The 19,397-nt window shown below is 41.5% G+C and overlaps 1 protein-coding gene across 2 annotated transcripts in view; it reads right to left on the minus strand.

The window, feature by feature from the left end:
• Positions 1-18,386, minus strand: part of LOC118302607 (zinc finger protein 609-like) — a 71,612-nt gene extending 53,226 nt beyond the window's left edge. Inside the window, exon 1 of one of the 2 annotated variants that reach the window (XM_047331453.1) lies at positions 17,815-18,386. The gene's annotated coding sequence lies outside the window, so the exon portion shown is untranslated. The remainder of the gene's footprint in view (positions 1-17,814) is intronic. The other variant, XM_047331452.1, reaches the window with a different exon arrangement.
• Between the last annotated feature and the right edge of the window lie 1,011 nt (positions 18,387-19,397).

Here is a 19,397-nt window from a genome sequence, read left to right on the forward strand (position 1 = left end):
GAACCTTCTCGAAAATAACCACGACGGCTTCCGAAGAGATTGTACGGGGGATATCTGCACATTTTCTGCTTCATTACCGTTAGTCGTACAGTTAATCTCTCGGTAATGGGAGAGAGCTCAAAGAAATATTCCATAAACCAGGGCAGTTGTGACACCGCATACCAGACGAGATTTATCTTGAGAAGTAAAAATACAACAGATGCATATACTGTATCTCAAAGTGCTGAGGGTTAATGCTCTGGCCTTAAAAAAGCTGGGCTGTTTCCTCTGACTGGCAATAATTTTCGTAGCAGCTCTAATTAGAACAACAGTCCAAAATGGCAGCTGGATCACATTACGCACGGAGCTCGTGTTGATTCATTTAAGGGGAGGGGGGTTGTTCATATCACCCCCAGCAGTGACGGAGGTAAAACTGTGGAACAATCACTTGATCACCGTGCCTGCTTATTCCTCACAGATGGCTCGCCAAAGGAACAACAGTCGGTGGCAGGTTTCGGAGGGTGGGGAGACGCAGCTGTCCCCGTTTGACTGGTTAAACAGTTGTGAGGTCTAATTTGTCCAACACCTCCACAAAGGAGAGGTTGTAACTCTATCGGCAGTTGACCTACTGTACTGCCCTTAGCCAGAACTGCAGCGCCAGCCCCTTTTGAAAAAAGGCCCCGCTGAGGAAATGTCCCAATGAGTGCCCTGTTGAGCGAAAGGCATGCAGGCTGTGCATCTCCCAGAGTGCTTGTCCTTTTTTTCACAGATCCCGTTTCATTCAGCTATCTATCACAGAGGCCACATGAGGGTGAGGCTGGCTTGAAACTGCAGAAGGAGAAAGAAAAAAAAAGAAAAAAGACAGGGGGTAGTAGAAGCGATTTCTGGTCGATTTGCCGTGGCACACAAGTGAAACTGGACCTTGCATAATGTAGTTTTCTGCACGTGACTGATATAGGAGCGCCGCATGTGCATAAAACAGACATTATGTCATCCTTACACAAAGTTCTGAAACTGAATCTTTTCGGGCACAAACCACAACGCGGGACTCGTCAAGCCACTTCAGGCTGTTGTTTATATCCGGCGGACAACAACAGCGTAAACCAGAGGGAAGTTCAAGTTCTGTCTGTCAGAATAGGCAGTTACAGTTTGAAATCAGCTCCTCAGGTATAAAAAGGTTTTCAAATAGGGCATGTGTCAACATGAACATTTCCTTGTCTGATTATTAGAACTATCTCCGAGTGTGAGGGGTAAGAAAATCTTCAAACAGTATTGTAAACTCAGCTCCTTTGTTCATTCATTCATTTTTAAACATGTGCATTGCTTTAGTCGTAACAAATGCATATTTACTGGCATGAAACTTGGCCCAGGCCTTTGCTCGTAGTTGTTCGTGCTTTAATTACCATCATAAAAAGTTTCTCTATGGCACGATGGTTTTTTTTTATTTTTATTGAGGTACGTATATAGAGTCATAATGATTATTGCCTCATCTCATCTCCCTGTGCTCCAAATCTCATTAAGGGCTGAAAAATGCTTCAGCAAAGTTACTTCAACTTGTCTCGCGGAGATGCAGGGGACGAGTCTGGTTTTTACGAGAGCTCGCAGAGGAGAGTTTAACGCCTCCAAAATCTCAACTACATGCTCCGCATAGCTGTGGCTGGGTCTATCAAACAAGCAGTGACTGGTTGGGCGGTGAGGGATATCCAGGAGCAGTTGGGCTGAGCCAACACCCAACACATAACTAAAGCCATAAAACAAATGGCCAAAGCTACAAGACGGTTTGTTTAACTTCTGTCAGTTTTATATATGTTTTAACATTGAGGCTGTCCGGGTTTGTTGACCTTGGTCAGAAGAACTTTGAAGACATTTACAATTGTAATCTGTAACTTGTGCAAGTAAATGTTTTATTCTATAGAAAAACATTTACGTTAGTCATGATTAGGTAAAGTCATGACTTACAACCCAAAAACTATCCAAAAAAACAGAACTATATGCAAAAACACGTTAGAAGACAGAATGTTGACTATCTGAGGATTACTATTTGCCAATCAAGATTAGCGATGGGAATTGAAAAACACCGAATCGTTTGAATCATGTGCCTCAGAGATCGATAGGGTCTATTTATCGACTACGCGTCAAACTTGTACGCCGACGATGCTGGAAACTTTCAACAAGGAGTCATGGTGGAGAGGAAGAAACTATTCTAAGTGTGGCTTCATCTCACAAAGGAGAAAGATGACCAAAAAGCTAGTTGTGATGTCAATATAAAGTATTTTCAAGTAAAGGTGGTAAAAGCATCAATATGCTGATACTTCTCACCGCTGTCTTCGCAACATGATCTTAAATTCCAGAAATACCTTGTATGCGCACAAGTTTGACTTCTTCCCTACCAAGCAGCACGCCCGTTGATATAATAACATTAGAGCCATGAAAGCAGATTTAGCAGATTTCTTTTTTTATTAAGAAAACCTAAATGAAAACAAAGGTTAAACAGCAATTCTCCTACACTGTTTCCACCGTTTTCAGACTCAGTGAGAACAAAATAGTATCATTGATACAGAAAATATGTATTGGCCTAATTTGTCCCCCACTCAGAAAAATGACACTAATCATTTAGAGAACTGATAAAGAATCAGACCAATAAGCAGAATCAATAACTCCATCTGTATCAATTACATGTTATCAATTCCCATCAAATGATGATGGACTATTTTCTTTTCTTTTTCTTGGTCTGAAAGCAAATGTATGACTTGTTAGCATATTAAAAAAGCAACTGTAGTGCTTACATAAGGAATTTAAAAACAAACTTCTGTTGCACAGTGTGCATCCTTTCCTCCGCAGATCACTTGAGGCTGCACACCCTCAACAGAGTCCCACATAACCTCCATGTAATTGGATTGTGTGCTTGAGCTGATTACCAAAACAGAAATGCCCCCAGCCAATACAGGTGATGGGAATCAGGAGGCTGTGGGTCGACCAGCGTTCTTTATCAGTAAATACGTCAACGACAGTAGCTCACAACCGGCAGCCGAGGGGGAGCTCACTGGAGCTCATCCGAATGCTTTCAGTTTGTTAGTGGTTCCTACATTTAACGTATGAATTTTTAGCATCAGATCAGATGCAAATATTCTATTTAATATGAAGAAGAAACTAAATGAGGTCACATTTGGTTTGAACACACAAAGCGGTGTGACTCAAGCAGTTATTGCAGTGCATTGTGACTGATTAAATTGTGATTAAATTATAAAAACATGATTGACTTCACTGGCACTCGATATGAGCGATGACAGAAGAAGTTGTCCAAGATCAGCATTTTCAGATTCAGAACACTAAAAGGGCTTTGGTGTATCTAAAGGGAAAAACTGATTTATTTAAATTTAGCAGCATTGGACTGGGACTGCTCGTCTGGATTTTAAAAAAAAGAATACGTAGTAGACGTAGCCTTAGTGTCAATACTCTGGTATCGACACTCAAAAATAGTAGAAACTTGCATATCTGCCATTATTTATGTGACACCACTAACTAAAAAAATCTCAATGTTTGGTCATCACAAAATCTTAATTAAAAAGTTGTGGAAGACTGAAAAAAAGCCAAGACAGCAGCTGCCCAGAAGTCAATAAATAAGTGAAACATTACAATACTAAAAGTCAATCACTTTTGGTATTGAGCAGTTCCGTCCATTGACTTAATCCTAAACTAATATATATTATTTTTGTAGTTTTAAGGCAGACAGATGGATCTAGAAGACGTCATGAAGTGAAAGTCTAATTGTGGGTGAACAAGGGATTAAAAACAACTGAATGCTTTATGCAAAGATAAAGAGCTACTTAATTAAGTGCTTGTCGAAAGTCGCAATAATTATGTTGTATAATGAAAACAATAGATATTTGAGATGCTCACCCAGAGAATGAAAATGATCTGAGGCGGACAACTTTCAAACCAATCACACTGTGGAATCACACAGAAGAGGATCGAGCCGACAGCTTGTGCTCCCTTTGATTGGGATATCAATTGATTATATGAGAGAATAAAGACTCGCTCTCGATGTTTAAGCAGCTGACGAATGAAGTCAAGTATGTGTGAACTGTAATCAAATTGAGCTAAATATCACACTTAAAAGATTTGTAGTAAACACATTTTCTCTCTCTCGCATGAATCAGAGCCACATCAATGACTGTCAACTGAAAGGGGAAACGCCTGCGACAGTAAAATGATCTCATGCTCATTCAAGCAAAGCAAGTACCTGCCACAAAGCACTTGTTAAAATGTGATTAGAAATAATAACAGTCTCAAAATTATTCCCCAATATTTGTTGAGAGGGAAATATAGACAAATAAATGCTGCTACCACCAACATGATTTTGTCAAGCCTTAATAGTGGCAGCCAATCTGAAGTGGGAATCTGACCCACCCATGAGTACAAATAAATATCAAATTGCGGCTCGTCTGTGGCAGCAGCCAACGCGGAGGCCGGAAAGAACAATTGCACATTGGCCAGAGTGTACGGAAGCCCCTGATCTTAAATCACCGACAAGCTGCCAGATTGATTTTTTCCTGTGCTCAGAGACGACTCGGGCAGAAAACAAGAGCAGCTCCATTAACATGCTCAGCCATTTCACTCCACCGTGATTTCGCAAACACACACAAAAGCCAGAGTCACTTGGATTCTCAAAACACTTCTAATTATCTCTGGTGTCTTCATTCTTTAATGGAGACACACGGTTTCAATGCAAGTCGATATAGTAACAGCAGCACACTTGATTGTGTTTGCGGTCAACTGTGAAGCTCACTGACTTCATGCTTGACTGAAATTTATAATTATTTTGAATAATATATCATTATTAAATTCGTTTAGGATTCATCAACATGGCTGCTGAAGCCTCCATACTCAAAAGTGCTCCCGTTTGTCGTCTAACCTCATCAGTTCAAAGAATAATATTTGCATCTCGTAATTTTCCTCTGCGTACCCTGTCTGTAGTTTGAATGTTAAAGAAAGAAAAATTGCAATTTGCTCATGCAAGTTGAAAAGATGCTGTGAAATCAGCCGTTTTAGCTCACAACAATCCGAAAATGGCTCGAGAAGTATCCCGTATTGTCGAATAAGAAGAGTAGTGATAAGTATTAAAAGTACGTTTATTTGAATTAACCCAATACTTGACCACTGAATTGAAAATTACAGAGATTGTTTTATATGATATTTGAAATGTCAAAACTAAAGAAGGGAGCTCACCTAGATGAAGTAAGTATCAAGACACCACCCCACTTTTAAAATGAGAAGCAGCACATTTGAAGAATAAACTAGCTGAAAAGCTGAACTTGTAAAAGATTTTATTAAAGATTCTAATGTTTTAAATTTTTCCTCCCAAATGGGACAATGCCAAAATCAACAGGCCAGCTTAAACATACATGACACATGCTTCCACAAGTAAGTAGAGCACATGTTGGAGCCCGACGATATGGATTTTTTCGGTGGGTGATGCCAATACAGATTCAGCAACCTACATTAACCCCCCTGCCAATTTATACCCCGGGGTATGAACTGGACTAGCCCAGAATATACCTCACAGGTCCAGATTATAACCCCTTGTGTTTTTCATAAAAAAGTCAGTATTTCAATGTCGATTTTTTTCCCCATCATAATTTGTATATTCCTCGTTGTGGTACAAAATACTGGATTTGGTATTAAGTAACAGAGTTAGCAGAATAGAGTTAGGGTTAAATATCATGTGTTATATCTTTATCCCCAAGGTATATTCTGAGCTAGTCCAGTTTATACCCAGAGTTATAAAAAAAAGGGTATAGTCTAGGGAGGGGGTATATTTTGGGCTGTTACACCTGTATTTGGCAGCAATTTGGTAATGATTCCTAAGATGTTGCTATCCAACTCTTATTACAAATAAATGTAATTGAGTCTGGATATTTGACAGTTTAACAATTAACTTTCTTTGAAAGGCTCTGGTACATGTAAGTGCAGTAGAGCACTTGAAAAACCCCAATACACAACATACACTTTATTGCAAGAACGTAGGAAAGAATTCAAAAGCAGCTATGAACACTGGTAAGCTTGTTGTAAAATGTAGTTTGTGAGCACAGATCTTTTCTCTCTCTCTCTCTCTATGTCTCTCTTTCCCTAATCCCTCACATAAATCCAGTATTTGACCACTGGATTGAAACTAGGGTTAAAAATTCTGTTTGAAGAGACAAGTATGGGGGCAAGAATGCAAATCTCAAAGGAAACTAAAACTTAACACAATCTGTCCCTGCATTCAGTTTTGATATAATTACATTTCAAAAAGAAGCAGATCAATTTTGGGTACGGAATTCAAAAAGACAAACACTGCCAAAAACACTGCCCTGAAAGTTTTATGTCCATTGGGAATATTCTTCCCATCACTCAATGTTACAAGGTTTTTCCCTACTCGATCCAGCATGGAAACAGAATACGAGTTGAAGAAATGTGTTGGCTAAATTATTTACTTAAATGCGGAGGGAGAAGGGAGAGTTGTGAGAGGACAAGGCCTGGGGCCACGGAGCAGATCGTCCCTTGTCGAACACTGCTGGGCGTGTGTTTATATCAGTGTCCTTGTGTGTTTGTCTTTTGTGTATGCTTCTTTATCACATGCATTCCTGGACGGGCAGCCTGCCAGACAGGATTCCTGCTGGAAAAAAAAACCTAAAATATCCTTCTGCACAAAATACATTCAGTCAAGCTCATGTCGCTGTCTACATGAAGCTTCTCTGGACATTTTAATCCAAAAAGGAAAGAAGTATTAACCTTGTAAATTGTTAAATGGCCGACGTGCAGAAACAAAGCAACACAAGCACCACACAGAACGGTGGTGTGTGTGTGTGTGTGTAGCTGCTCCATTCGAGAGTCGGGGCGTCTAAGTATGAGGAGACAACAGGCCACTGCTGAATGATTAATACACTGCACTGCTGTTTGTACCATGGACAGTTGAGGTGTTGCCATGAGAGTGTCTAACTAGAGAGAGGGCATGGACAACCATTAACCTCAAATAACTGCCAGCCTCTCTCCTCCAGCAGCTGCCTGACAGAAGCAGAGTCAACAAAGCGAGTCTCCAATACCATTGTCACTCTCACACGGTTGCTTTCCAGAATCAATGCGGCGGTGATCTGTTACTGAAAAGTGTCACGTTCTAAAAATTGACGAGTATCAGGAGTACGCAGCAATTTAGAAGCAATTTCATGATTGATTTAATACTGCAGGTTTTTGACACGGTATCAATTACTGAATAATTAGTTCTACTATATCGTTTTGGGTTTTTTTGCCCATTACATCGACTTCTTACTTCCACCTGATATGAGTCAGTCTTGCAAGTGAATCTAGCTCCTATAAACACAGAAGTTGGCAGTAAATATCTGACAGTGTGCGCTGACAATAGAGCACATTCATCCCTGCTGGTAGTTGAAATGCTAGTAAATGTAGGAGCAGCATGCTGCATTTCAGCTATAGCAGAGTATTCCTGTTCAGCTTCACGGGGTGAAGAGACAAACCAAGACCAAACCGATTCTTTCAATGTTTATCCAACTAAAGTACAGCATAACTACTGAAGCCGCTTTAAGACATGAAGTCCAGAAAATTGGTTACGGACATTTTCCGGAGTTTGCCTTTCACATTTGACAAACCCAGCGGGAGATTGCCCGAGTCAGACGCGTTCACACCAACAGGAACATTTCCGGGTCATTCTGTTGAGTCTTGGTAGGGGAGCAGCAGACAGGACCTGATGGTAATTCCGCTGCGGAAAGCAGCGTTTTAGTTTACAGTCATCAACACGTCCACTCCCTGGCTGGGAAAGTTCTGGAAAATGTCCTGACTTCAGTGTTTGTCTGAAAGCAGCTTAAGGCTGTAGGCGACTAAGAATCAAATTTGGCTTTAAGTACAAATATTTAACAATTTGTCCCCCCCCAAATAGACTTAACAACAAGCAACAGTTAACTGCCAGATTTCTGTACAGAGTTTGGTGTTGGACGTTCAGGTCGATGGCAGCGTTTACATTACACAGAAAACAAGCCAAATAATTCCTCTGAGCTCATTCGCACTAACTAGACTAGCAACGGACAGGAAATTTGCACCATTATTTTTTTGCCAAAACATGATATTGAACAAATGACTTTATCGTTTTTAAGTTGCTCTCTCTGTCCGCAGCTGCATGTACCCGTCACAGACGTCTTCACCAAGCTGACAGGACAACTGGGCATGGCAGAATAATTTTACCCGCCCACTGTTACGACTTGCGAACTGAGGACAATTCAAAATCTTCAGACCTGATAATTACTTGACTTTTGTGTGTTCACGCCCACATCTCAACTCTCATTGTCCCTCGTCCATATTGTTCAGACACAGCACAAACTGAGCTCTGTTATCTGTTTCACATGGTCTTAAGACTACTGGAACTTCTCCTGTTGCAGCTGTAAACAACCACAGTTTTCATGTTGTAAAATACCAATGCAGGGGTCTTGAGGGAGTTAGTTACCTTATGTTGGATTCTGAAAAGTAAGTGTGAAACATTAAAAAGCCCTACTCGATGGTAGCCAAAATACATTTGCTTTGTGCAAACATCTTGGCAGGTCTGTTTACATATTTGCTGCCACCATGACCACTTGGTGATCCATTAACGGAGATGACAAGGATCCACCTCAAAAAAAATGCAAGTCAGCTATAGGTCAGGGATCAAGTGCTGCGTCATCCAGAAAATTAAAACCTGCGGGTTTCGCTTGCTCTTTCCTCAGAACGTCAACGGTTTCCCTTCAGTTACCAATCCACCTCTTCTACATTCCACATGCCTGTCCGCGTTCATTTTCTCCAACCCTACCAATCTTCTTTTAAGGTGTCTGAAAAATTAAAATGCAAAGCAAACAGACCTGTCCATCATACATTATATTCTCCCCCCGAAACCATTCCATTTTCTTCAGTGGAATGCAGCGTGGAATAGGTAAAACCAAAGACCCCATATATGTGTAGATATATATTCACAGCTTGTAGGATCTCAATGTTTTTTTTTACTTTACTACTAATTAATTAAAGGCTGAAGTGGAGTTGTCTCTGCTCCTGGCGTAGATTTGTCTACAGTGGGGGAAATGATTTATAGTTCAGCGGAGGATTTAACCCGTAGATTGTTGTGACGCGGCCGCCTCTCCAGACGAATGTGTTGTACATTATCATGACATGTTGTGCATCCATTATACGCCCAAAGTAATTGGGTTTACCTTCCTTTACTCCCTTGGCTACAAGCACAGCTGACTGCAGTTAGAGGACGCCGTCCAGGGGGAGAGGCTTTGTTACATCTCAAAACACACATTGGTCAAACGTTACTGGAAGGGAGCTTTATTGAGCATTTTCTTCAAATCTGTAGGATATTGCATTTCCTATCAACAAATAGTAACTGCAATGGAAAAGTGTAGGGGAAAATACAAAGCAGACCAAGCTGCCAAGCAAAACAATTTTGTCGTCTCCATTGCCCTGCACATAAGATACCACAACATCAACACAAAGGCATAAATCTGCCTTAAGCTGCTGAGTGAAACGTTACCCACCCATATTTTTAAAAAAACAGCCGGGATGGGTCCAATCCACTTACGTTAAAGCCACAAGATTGCCTCTCTGACTGTTTAGACAAATGTCCACGCAGCAGACGTTTTTATAATGTGCAGTAAACATCATGGCCGTGGCACTGAAGAAGAAATCAATATACGCCGCCTGCAGCTACACAGTGCGAGCGATCCAGCGTCATTACTGGCTCCTTTTTTTTTTTACTGTAAGGGGCGGGTATGAAGTGTGTGAACACTGCAAGTGTTGCTCAATTTGCTCGTTTTTTGATAAACCGCATTCTCAGGGTTTGACATGTTGGGTGTTTTGCCTGGATTCCTATTTTGGAAATTGCGCCATGCGTGTCCATCAGAGCACAAATACATTTTCCCTACAAATAAGTGAATCTGGATCCATCACCTTGTGCGATAAATGGGAAAATGAACATGGACAGATAATGACTTCCTGCAGCCTGATCAGATCAGCAACTTGTCACTTGTGTCTAACTTTGATCAGGAGAAACCAACAAATAAGTCGAGTCACAAAAGGTTGTTTTTTTATAACCTAGCATTTTTTTTCTAGGAGTGTCTGATGTGTTGCATTAATATTTTAAACTGCAGCGCCCAGTCTGCGAGTTCTCTCAGGCTTTCTGGATGTTTTAAGTTTTATATTTATCAGGCCTCAGTCATGTACACACGGTACTGAAAGATTTTTAAAAACAGTGCTGGGTTTCTACTAATGTTTTCATTGTTCACAGCCGATGACTTGAATTAATGGATACAATTTAACGATAAAATAACAGAAAATAAGATAAATGAAACAAAGGAAAAAAGAGCATATCTAACACTCGAGAAGCTGGAAACAATGTGAGTTTGGCATTCTTGCTAGAGAAACTGACAAAGAATCAATTCTGAAAAATGATTTGCCGAATTAATTTCCTGTTGATTTGACTAATCTACGAATCAATAAATCATTAGGAGCTTTCATTTGTGCTTCTCTTCTGTTTGGGGTGTAACTCTCTTTACGACTGCTTTTTGTTACGACGTGGTCCATTTTTTGACTTAATTAATTTAACTTAAATATGGTGTATTTTACATATATTAACAAACAAAAAAATAGCAGCACTCTCATTTGCCTGAGTGAAAGATTTTACAGCAAGGACAGTGGAAGGAGTGTGTCCGTCACCAAAATGAGCAACCAGACCACACAAAATGGTTGACAGTGGTCCCAACGCGGTTGCCAAGGGCAACTGGCCCACCAATACTCTCAAACCTCGAGGGGCCTTCATGTGACTTCCTGTAACTACATGCTGAGACTGACTTTTGTTCAAGATCAATGGATTCAATGGGGATTTGTTGTTACTGGGAACACAGGTGTGAATCAATTTTGAAATCACTGTAAAAAAAAAAAGAAAAAAGAGATTGCACTGCTGCCAAAACATCCAGTGCTCATTTGTTTGGCAATATTTTCACCATCAAACGGCTGAAAACTCAAACTGCCTGATAAACTAGCACCGTTATAATTGCCGCCCACTGTACGTCCTTCAGAATCAAAAAACTAAAAAAAAGCTTGTAATCTCAGTTAATTCTTTATCCATGCACAGTGAAATGAAGCGGAGCCTGAAACGACAACACTTCATTGGGCTGTAAACCGAAGCTGCTTTGATGTCAATATATTTCAAACTAAAAACGGATAAAACTAAATCTGTGCAGCCTGTTTCCCTTTATGCTCAGGTAGTGAGAAGAAGCAGGAAAGTATAACTTTAAAAAATAATTACTACTATTTCCAAAAATATATATATATTTGAGTGTATTAAACTTCCACTTGATGATTTCTTTCTCCCTTTATGATGCAGCAATATTGTCGCTTGTGGACTTTCTCCTCATTCGCTCGTCTGTATCATGTGTCATCCGAGAGAGACAATGTTTCCCTTTGATTCTACAGGCGACAGTGGATTCTGCAGTATGATTAGGGCAACAGGGACAGCGCCTCAGAACCACCCACTCACTGCCACCATGTTAGAGAATTGATTTGCCTTGAGGAAATCTCTTCACAGACATCTTCCACTCTAAAAATGTATATTTATGAAAGACCACGGCCTTGCTACGGATAAAAATCAAGGTTACAGCAGCGTCTGGGAGAACACTAGACTTAAATGCCTTCTGTCAACAAAGCGATGGGCTGTCTGTTGTACAGCGGGAACAATTTCACACCATTAACTTCCACACTGCCAAATTAATCAACCATTTGTCGACGGAAAATTGCCGCGTGTACTTTACAGCGAAAAAGATCACCAGTGTCGGGAACAAGTGAAGCGAGAGTTACAAACAATGTCATGTTGCTTATGAGTGGGTGAATAAAGACAGTACAGAGAGCAATAGTGTGTTAAACATACTAATGCTGTTTGACAGGGCTTCATTACGGCGACGACAACAACACAAAATATCTCATCAATTCGAGCCTGAATTGACTCAGAATTTCTGTGGCGTTTCTTTCCAACGACGCAGAAAGACAATACCTCAAACCGAAGGCAAATGAGACAGCATTTCTGCGGCACTCAAGACTCTGCTGCACCGCAGAAGCTGACAATATCTTTATAGCTTTTGTGTGTGTGTGTGTGAGGGGGGGTGGCGGCGGGGGGAGAGAGATGTGTGCAACCTGGGCTTGCATCCCAGGAAAAGATGGATCACCAGTCTCTGGCAAAACAACGACTGTGCAACAAGCATCCAAAGTGTGCTCTTTTTCTGCTATAACTGGCAATTCGCTGCAGAGGAATCCAATCAATGCCAGAAAAACTGGAGCAGAATTGCATATTCTTTGACCTATGATACGACTTTTCAGCTCAAATGACAAATGTCCCACTTTTGTCAACTGTATCAACAGAAGTAGGGGCCCCAGTAAATAAAGGAGGGAGCATTCAGTCAGTTCACATTTATTTTGGTGGTCAACCCTGATGTACATTTGCCCCCCACAAGAAAATGACCCAGGCTGGTCCAAACGTCGGACGGATGGATCAATACGGACTATAGAAGCGCAGATCCATTTCAAATCCTTTTTGTTTACTCTATGGCATTTCAGTAAGCCGTCTGAACAACACGCCGCTGTGCTCGGCATTTTGAACAAGCGAACAAAACAAGCCGCTTGAATTAATGACAGACCTCCCAATGTAGGTCTGGGAGTCAAATGAGAGGTTTGTTGCAACATTAAAAAGAAAAACCTTTTCCCGCTGCTTCTATTCATGCAACATTTAAATGTTTCTCCGGTACACCGTGTCTCTTAGGCACTGGCTGTTAGCTGGAGACAGCATTTTGCTCCCTGCCCAAACCTTCTACTCACATTGGCTCAATGTGACGCTGCTCTCGCCACAGATACTGTGCAAAACACTATAGATGCTATACAACACACATCCCCAATGGCGGTAAAGTTTTAATGCAGGCGTTGCCTAAAACACACACATTCATGCGTTCAAATATGTTTAGAAAAGACTTTACCAGTTTCAAAATTGCAATATGCAGCTGTAGGAGGCAGAGAAACAAAAACAGGGCCTAATTACTATTATTATAATCAATAATTACCTTGATTAATAGTTCAGCTTTCATGGCGTCCGTCAACACTAATGAAAATGCTCAGGTAAGAAAAAACCTTGAGTGGCCAACAGCACAAAACCCAAAGTTAATTTCCCATTTTGAGAATCTTACAAGAAAACGTATTTGAACGATCAATATATAATCAAATCGGTCACCGATTCATCATTTTTTGATCAAGTAATTGAGTGATCATTGCAGATCTACTTTTATATTGATCAATATCTAAAGCGCTAAGATCAGGGACAACATTTATCTTACTTCCTGTTGAATGTAGATGAATGTGAAGACAACACCGTTGGTTTTGAATTTAAAATGACTGACTTCCAGCTGGAATTCAGAGGAGATTGTGGATGTCGTTGCTGTTTTTCTGCAGGCTCTTGTGTGCTGCGGGAGCCTCCCCCACTGATACTTCAACAAGCCCAACCCCCGACACTTTAGGTGGACCACTTCGAATAAATCTCAACCGAGGGGAAAGGACTGTGTGATGGTCTGAACTACAAAGATCCTCCATCTCATGTCAATCTGTCAATGTTGACTCACCACTGCACAAAAGGGAATCGGGAGTTTCATGTGCTTCTCATTTAGCAGGTCTGCCGTTTCATTTTCTATTTCTTTGGCAGAGTGAAAACCACCAATGCATCGCATATGTGAATAGACATTCATAAATGGCTTAATTCAAGCGGCTTTTAAAAAAGGTACTTTAAAAGGATATAGGCCAAATCCTCTGAGTTTACCATCAGATGGTGTGCGGCCATGAGATGACGGGAGCCTTACAAAGCCAAAATAATCCCCTTGTCCTGCACTAATCTGCTGCTCTGGACCTCTGAACAGACACTGTTTGTTTTGAGGTTAGATTCTCTTGCACACTGTTTCTTGTATGTCCATCCTGATGTGGAACAGGTTTTAAAAGGTGAAAGGCTGGGCAAACTTAATCCAAAACATAATGAAAAAACTTCACTGGATTTTGCAGGTCTTGGAATTATAATGTTCCTTTGTAGTCACGAACTGAGAAATGCATATTGAGTAAATAATCTACAAAACCCAAACGCCACATCATCATCGCACACATTAGTCCCTTTTATCACGAGTTGTTTCTATGCGCTATCATTTGAAAACATCACATCCGAGCAACTCAGCTCTCTCAAAAAAGAAAAATCAAATCTGCTGGATAAGAAAATAGAGGTTTCCTCAAGTGGCATTGCGCTCATGTTCAACCTAGGCCGTCATCCAAGCACTGCAAATTTTACACAACTCTGACAACTATAAAATGTCAAGTTATTGTGTGGAGCTATGGGTCTTAAATTTCACTTCCACTTTGCAATTGATGGCTCTGTCAGATTGCAGAAAATGCGCCTGGCGCGCTACAACTCGGCTCCTTGCAATGATTACTACTAAAGATTACTCCTACAAAACTAATCAGAGGGAGGGGAACTGCTTTTGAAAAGGTAGTCAGCTGGAAAGGAAGCTGCTCTTTGCCTCACAGTAACAAAAAAAATGGTAGATAAGATAAGCATTACAATAATTAACAGTACCACCAGTGCATCTATGTTGCCAGCTACATCAATTCATTTTTGGAGACATGTCCTTGGCAATGTGAAATCCTCTGGGCTCGACATTGCTATATTACTCTGTTGTGTATTGATTTCGGTATGAAAAGAGAGAATTATAAGTAATGTGTCTCAAGATAAACCCCACACACAATGTATGAAATCAATGTCAGTAATGAATCAATACTGACTAACACCCTTACAGCCCAAGTGAAACGCTTGAATCATTTATAGGAACAGTTTACAGATTAGAGTCGCTGTGGTAACGTTGATCCTCTCGCTGCTCCCAGAACCTTACACATGGTTTGATTAATAAAAATGGCTCAAACACTGGAATTGATATGCACAACACTCCGTTGGCGAGAGACCCTGAACATCCCCGCAACTTATTATCTGTCCCCACGTCTGTGTGTGTGATTGTTTTGTCTACTGCCGTCTTCTGTGTACATTATCTCCTGCGTGTCACTGGAAATCTCCAGCGACTACCCAGTTAGACTACAATGGCTGCATACCAAGCCTTCACCTTAAACAGCCTCCGATTACTAGTGTCTGCTGATGGGTTTTTTTGCAGAACAAAACAACCACATCTCCTGGAAAGTGGATTGCTAACATGCTTTGTGTTACTGAATAAGAGATAAATACATGACGGAAATCAGACATATTTATTGCATGGCATAGTGGAACAAAGGGGAATTAACAGTACATGACGTGTTGCTACAATTGTGCGTGGTAGGAATTCCTTCATTCCTCTTACGCCTGCGCTCATCTTAATGGTTTTATTTTATCAGTGTCACAGGCTTAAAGTTTTCTTTTGCCAAGTCCAGAAAATGAAGCAGCCAAAAAAGCAAGGTGATCAAACTGGTTTTTTGAAATTATCTGCAGCATTAGACGGGAATGCTAAGGCTCTTTAGGAACAAGTGAGGTGTCTCCCTGCCAGATATCCAAAGTTTACTTTCTCTCTCCTGGTAACCGGTGTGTTTATCTGAACAAATAGTACAGACAGTAGGTGGTTAAGCGTCTTATTAAACGGATTCAATTAACAATGAAACCACAGATTTTAACTGAATGGCAGACATTGAAAACAAGTCTTATGGCACCTCTCAACTGTATTTATGGACAAAATTAGCCAATCTCTGGGTGGGTAAGTTTACTATACCCAAGCTAATACTAAAATATTTGGAAGGGGGGGGGGGTTAAGATAATCAAATAACTGTTTTTCCTTTTGTGCAGAAACACATTAGAGCTGCAACAAATTGTCTGGTTTCAGCTTCTCATAAACGGAACATGTTCATCTGGAAACGGCCCTTGGAAAATCAACAGATTACTCAATAATGAATGTAATCCTTCGTTGCAGCCCTAACACAGATCTCTAAGATTTGTTTTGCTGAAAGAAATGTGACCAAGATTCATAAAATACAAGTCAAATGTTATACTGTAGATATAAATTGGACAACATTTCTAGATTAACTAAAACCTAGTTTGGCCTTTTCTGTGCTGCTGACTAATATATCTGAATCAACCCATTATTGACGAGTGTATCGAGCTGGGCCAATTCACCGTTTCTTTTGCTCTACTACACCCAAAGTAAAACTGAATCTGCCGTTTTCAAGGACACTGATGTCATCCTCTGAAATACGTCCTGGTGAGGTAATGCTAACGACTCCCTGAGACTAGCAGTCCATTCATTTGGTCCCGCCAGATGGTGGATTTGACAGTTACATTGTCAGCACAAACAGAAATAGTGCAACCCAATTCGTCGTGAACAGCCAATCGCATTCTATCTTGGGAGCAATGGAAACCAAATCCAACAATTTTAACTCTGAAAACCTGAAATTTGGCCTGTGGAAATATGGCAAATTCAAATTCAGATTAATACTGCTTCATTTTAAATGAAAGGCAACCTGTTTGGGATGGATATTTAGCAGCTGTTCTGAATAAACTTCAACAGAGATAATTTCTTTTAAGGGGGCCGATTTTATAGAAAAAAACTGAATTGTAACTGCAGCTCCTGTTGACCTTCCGGCGAGTAATGGGCGGCAAGCAACACGGCCATTGGTCCGTGGCCCTTTAATGTGGTACTGTCATACTTTATGAAGCAGCACAGGCCACAGGGTAGAGCACAGGGTTAACCCATAGTGGTCTTGTAAAAAAAAAAAAAAACTTTAATTGAATGACTCACTTCACTGAGATTGGACAGCTCCAAACAACACGAGCCAATGAAAAGAAAATGACTAAACTGGAGAGAAGGGTCCCAAAAATAAAATTATACTTTTTCCCCCCAAACGAAAAAGGTTTACAAGACCACAATGCACCGTTTCATGGGCTCTTGTTCCCATCGAGCTGCACTAAAAAATAATGTTATACTCCATTTAACTTAAACCCAGAAGTGTAACACTCTTCACACTGCATGTCAAGTGACACCAGTAAAGTGGAAGTGAAACACGGGGGCCACACACACACACACACACACACACATATTTTTGTTGAAACCTCAAGAATGGTTCGTTAGTTTAAAAAAAAAACATTGCATTTTCTGTTTTTATTGAAAGCCTCAAAAAACCCCTTCACGGACCCTCCGGGGTCCCCGGTACCTACGTTGGGAAACACACACAGCAGACACCACGACTGGAGGAATCTGCATCTTAAAGACTGTTCATTTGACTACTTTCTTATCAAACATTCAACTTTATGAAAGAACACGATTACAAAGCAGACGAAGGCTCGTTTGAAAGTAGCCGCCGGCCGTTACGTCATGAAGCTAATTACATAAAAGGTGCTTTGACCGTTGAGTCAGATTGAGCGCGAGGCTAAAAAAAAAAAACTAAAAAAACCCACACAATTTCTTCATGTTTACACGTTGGTTGAACTTCCACAAGCTAACGAGGCTAACGTTAGCTCGGCGGGCTGATGCTAATGTGACTTGTGCGCTAGCCGGAGTGAAACAATGAAGCCCAGAGAGCAGTCGGGCTTGGCTAGCTGCTGCTGCTGCTGCTGCTGCATGCCGTGTTGGCTATGTGGTGTGAAGCTAGCTCGCCCTCCCGCTCGCCCCGCACGCAACGCCGTGACGTGACGCGAAGTGGCTAGCGAGTCGTTGCATTAACAACAATAAAGAAGGAAGAGAGAGAGAGAGAGAGAGAGAAATGTAAGCAACTTACCGACTTAGCTAGCCACTCCTATTCCAACCCCCGGGCTGTCCATGGCGGCGTGCACTCCATCAAAAACAACTACTCAGTGTAAAAGCGCTTGAATTACGATGAAACCTCTGAAGGGAAAAAGAAAAAGCACCGAGGCACCAGGAACCCAGTGGCAGCGCTCCTCTCCCCGAGACATCCAACACACGGGAGGAGGAGGAGGAGGAGAGGCCAGCGATTCACTGGACTTGTGCCATCACACTTCGAGTCACTCGTCCGCCGCACCGAGAGCGACCGTTTCTCCTTCTTCTTTTTTTTTTTTTTTTATCGGTGTCCAGTCCAGTCCAGTCCAGTCGTCTCCGGCGATTTAATCCCCGCGGCGAGCAGCTTCCCATCCAGGGTAATTCCTCTGTGTTCACTGGTTCTGGACGAGCGCCGTGCTGCTCCTCCGTGTGGGAACTGATACAATGTAGCCAACCAGCGGCCAGCAGCAACGGCAGCGGCGCGAGCGGCCAGGAAGTCCCGGAGAGGCCGATCCCGGCGGAGTGGACTGTGTCTCTCTCTCTCTCTCTCTCTCTCTCTCTCTCACACACATACACGCACACACACGCACGCGCGCGCGCACATACATATATATATATACACACACACACACACACCGGGCTAAAGATACGGAGCTGGATCGGCTCTCACCGACTGGACCGTGACTCACAACTGTTCTGCTCTCTACGAGGATTATTATCCTGCGGAAGAGTATTAGGGTCAGGCATGAGGCAAAACATTTGCAACAACATTGCATTTCGAGGATAAAGTTGAAATGTCGAGATTAAAGTTGAACTGTGGAGAATAGAGTTGAAATAATTCTTCGACAACAAAGTCGAAAATTGTGACCCGGAAGCACTTTTCAGCCGCACCAAACAACCGGATGTTGTCTAGCCAGTTTGCTAAGCTAACGCTAGCTGCTAACCAAGTTGTAAAATGGTGCGATATTATGATTGACAGGCTGAATCTGGAAGAAACGATGCGGTGACAACGGGAGTATGCACATGAACGTCAACGTGTGTCCCGACACGATAACGTTCAATTGCAAACAACCGTTAATGAATTTTGAGAGGCGCGCAGTTACCAGAGCTAGCGTAGCTTTGCTAACGTTAGTTAACGTGGATGTGTGACAGCTGAACTGGTCCCACAACACGCTTGTTTAGGGCTATTTCGACTTTAATCTCCACATTTCAACTTTATTCTCGAAATGTTAAATTTTTTTTTTTTTTAAATCCCCCTCATTTTTCCCCCTTATGCCTGGCCCTAATACTCTTACATATTATCCACCAGACCGTTCACATGGCATGAGATGTGTTGAGAGTGACAGAGTGGTAGGTGGTGGTCAGGGCCAGGGTCAGAGCAGACCGCAGTTAAGAGTCAAAGACCCCCTCCAACCACTAAGCAGCCCCACCATCCCCATTTTTAAATAAATTGATTCAATATAACAAGTAAATTTAACACAAATAGAGTGAAAAATAGTAAAAGACATCATATAAAAATGAACGTTTTCCAGAAACTTCTATTGTCTCGAATGGCCAACAGAGGGCGACTCCACTTGGTTGCTA

Source organism: Scophthalmus maximus, chromosome 4, assembly GCF_022379125.1.
Source record: "Scophthalmus maximus strain ysfricsl-2021 chromosome 4, ASM2237912v1, whole genome shotgun sequence".
NCBI classification, from domain to species: domain Eukaryota; kingdom Metazoa; phylum Chordata; class Actinopteri; order Pleuronectiformes; family Scophthalmidae; genus Scophthalmus; species Scophthalmus maximus.